The following is a 4,218-nucleotide window of genomic DNA, read 5'->3' as shown; positions in this document are numbered from 1 at the left end:
AATAATAGGTAGCAAATAGGATATAAATTTTAATCTGTATTTGATATATAAGTTCTAAAAAAGCGCAAAAAAAAGCCATTCTCTCCGTTGCTATGTGCGTTGCTATGACCATTTTTCAAGCCTAGGATCAAAACAACAAATGTTTGGAAAAAACTTATGAAGAGTCATATTTTTTTTTTTTGTAGATTAAAATTTTGGTCTATGTTAGTAAAAATTGAAATTTTTTATTTGTAAAATTTAGAGGGTAGTTGCCCCTTAAGGGTTCACGTTCAATACTTTTATAATTTTTATAAAAAAAAAACACATTATTTTTTTCTTTAATAAGTTTCTGTTTTATTTCAGACTATTTGCAGCTTGTTGGGACTTTTGTCCTGTTAATTTTAAAGAAAGTTAAAATTTGCATGTAAAATCTTTTTTCTATAAGAAAGTTGCATGTTCTACCTATTTGTCACTCTATATATGTACACTCTAAGTAGCTTCTACCTATTTTTCAGTCGATTTATGAAAAATAAATGATTAAGGTCCTGTTTGTATAATACGTATGCATAAAATATTTATATTATAAACAATTATTACACTATTATATCGTTTATTTTATGTGCTGTAAAAAAAAAGGCCTAGGATTTTCCAGCTATCAACATGACATATGCAAAATAAATTTCCAAAGGTGTTTTCACATTTTCAGAAATATTTAAATGCTTTTCAATCTTTTTAAAACTCTTAGTAGGTTTTTTAAATAATTCTCTCCCTTTCGTTTGTTATAGTGTATAGTATCTTTACATACATTATACATATAATGTATATGGACCTTTAAAAATGTTTTACTTTGTATTCTACAAAGTTGGAAAAGATTTAAAGAAAATAAAAAATCAAGTTTGTAAACGAAAGGGTTAAAACGACACGCGAAGCACTTTAACCACTTTGGCATGCTATAATACCATGTTTTAACACTGTTTAATAAACAAGACTTGATATTTATTAAACTTTATGAAATGGCATATAAATGCTTTAAAATCGAAATTAAAATAAGATTTATTATTTATTAAACTTTATAAAATGCCATATAAATGCTATAAAATTGATGTTAAGGAGATATTGCTGCCATGAAATTCTCAACTAAAAGTAAATCTGTAAAGTTTATAATAAATTTTAATAATTTACATAGTTTGAACTTTACATGTTAGATATTTGTCTAGACATTTGTTAACATTGATAAAATACAAATGATTGCGGATTGCGGTATAAAAAAGAAAAAAAAAAATGCGTAATTGCTTTGTAAATTCAAAGATAATATATTCTGCACATTTATTAACAAAGTTAACAAAACAAACAATATTCAATCGTTTTCAATTAAATGTCTATATTTGAATAGTCTATAATCTGCAGTATGCTGAAAAAGCATGTTAAGATGTTCTAAAATAAAAAATAAAAAAATGACATGATATAAGAAGTGTTAGCAATAAAGATTTACACGACAAATCAATTTAGCTGTTGCAAATGTTTTTTCTAGAGCATTGTTCAAAATAGTCAAAATCTGTAAGAAAAGACATTTATCGCAAAGAAAATTAGCTCTTACGCAAAATAACAAAAATATAATGGGTATCGTTGCAAAAAAATTTTGTAATTCAACCAGAAAATAAAATTATTCTTACCTTGATTGCGAGAAACTTATTTTTTTTTAAACTATCAGCTATTGATCAACATTGTAAATTTAAAAAAATTAAAGTTTACTAAGTTAAAACCATATTTTAACAAAAGCATTTTTTCTATTCTGTTTATTTATTCAAAATAAGCTTCTTCATAAAAGTATTTATAATATGACTGGTCTACCAAATCAACTTTATTTATTAAAAATATACTTCCTCATTAGATGCAGTACTTGGCTATTATATTGTTTATTTCATTATTGATTTAAGAAAATTTTTTATGTGATGAGTTTAACATATTTAGCGCAAATAGAAAACTATTTTTTGCCTGTTCTTGTTTACGGCTTTGAGCAATTATAGCCTTTTAAAAATGTATTTAATATATAAATGTTTAAATTGCAGGGTGGCTAAGAGGGCCTTATATTTTTAAAACTAAAAACACAAAAGTATGTTTTCAATAAATAATTTAATTTTTTTAAGTTTTTACTTAAATGAGTTGTATTTTCATTTTTGTGAAAAGTCAAAATACTTAAAAACTATATTATTCTATAGAAAAACTCCTCGAAATAAAATACAAGATTTATCAAAATTAGTATGCGATAACCCAGCAAACATGTCAGCGTTGAATCAACGTTGAAAACCGGTCGCAAAAGATGCTGCGGAAACGTTGACAAAGTAATCGATTTTGCAAAGATATGTAACGTTGTTTAATAGACGTTGATGAAACGTTATTGCGTGACGATGAAAAAACGTTATTAAATGGCGTTACAAAAATGTCGCAACTAAACGTTGAAAAAGCGTTACATAAAAAGCGTCGAATAAACGTCGCAACATAACGTTGAAAAAGCTTTACCTAAAAAGCGTTGCATAAACGCTGTTAAAGCAGTCTATTTTGCAAGGATTTGTAACGTTGTTAGTAAAACGTCGATTTAACGTGACTCAAAGACGTCGAGTAAAGGTCGAAATATAACTTTAAATCAATGCATAAATGTGCTGTAGAAAATATCATAAAATATTATTTAACGTAATAAAACGTGGCTAAAATATATTTTGAATTGGCAAATAAAACTAAATTGTAATTTGAACTCTGCTCTCACAATATTTCCAAAATCAATTTTTAATACAAACAGTAATATACAAAAATAGATATAAAAAAGCTTAAAATATACAATTTATAGATATATATATATATATAAAAACATAAATATTTTCTTTAAGATTTATGTGTGTGAGTGTTTGTATATTTATTTATGCAATATATGAAAATACAATTAACAGGATATCGTATCGATAGGCCAGGATATCATTGAGATAAAAATCTAAATAAAAAAATAAAACTTGTACCATTAGTAGTCTGAAAGCAAATGTAAAAAATTTTTTACTGAATTAGTATGATTATTATTAAATTTAAAAAGTAAATATAAATATATACATATTTATATATAAATATAAGTATATACCTATTTATTTATATAATTTATATTTATATATAAAAAATATAGATACTTTTATATATATATATATATATATATATATATATTATATGTATATATAAATTTCTTTAACATTTCTTTAACAAACTCATGCAAAAGCCTTTATGCAGAAATGCAGTTAGTCGAACCTGCAGTTATTAGAAACTTTGGTTGTTCAAAACAATTTTTTGCTCTCCTTGACAATAAAAAAACAAACTTAAGGAACAAAAAAAAAAAAAAAATTGACTATTTTTTCAATAAATTGTAAAATATTTTTTGTTTAACAAGGATAAAACTTAATAAACACCTCATTCCAAGGGTGTTTATCTTTTTTTACTTTCTACTTTTATTAAAATTTGAAAGTAACTTAAAGTAGGTCACTTTAAAGATCATTTTCAGTTATTCAAATTTTGGGTTATTTAAAGTAAATTCTTATACCTCTTGGAGGTTTGATTAACCAGAAGTTTACTGTATACAATGAAATTTAATAACTAACAGTTTTTCTGTCTAAAATAAATGCGACCAAAGTAAGAAACAATCTGCATTTTTATTATGAAATATGTTTCGTCAATAACTATTAACTAAAAAGGATTAATATCAAAAATATTTTGTTAAAGTTATTAATAATAAGCAATTTTAACTGTATTCTTTGGAGTTTATTTTTAAAAAAAGTAAAACTAATAATAGTAATGGTTTATCATCAAAATTATTTATTGAACATCAGTTCTCAGGTCACTTGTGATCAAAAAAAGGGCCTAACCTAAAAGCAATATAATGAAAAACATCAAATATCAGTAAGTGGTATCAGGAAGATGTGTATAAAATATGAAGCAACTAGCTCTGCTGAAAATCAAAAAAGACTTGGTTGCCCCATTAAAACTTCAACAAGAACCAAAATCTTAAATGCAATGATAGAAAACAAAAATTCAACAATAACCTCAAAACAGATAGTTAAAAATCCTTATTTAAACGTTTCCTATCGAACTCCACAAAAAAGGCTTAATTTAAGTGGTTTTAAAATTTAGGTGGTTTAAATAAACCTTCTTCAGAAAAGTAAAACCCTCAAAAGTCGTTTAAACAAAAAAAAACTTTTAGCATTT

The sequence above is a fragment of the Hydra vulgaris genome, chromosome 10 (genome assembly GCF_038396675.1).
Source record: "Hydra vulgaris chromosome 10, alternate assembly HydraT2T_AEP".
NCBI lineage: Eukaryota > Metazoa > Cnidaria > Hydrozoa > Anthoathecata > Hydridae > Hydra > Hydra vulgaris.
Note: the sequence above shows the minus strand (reverse complement) of the source record.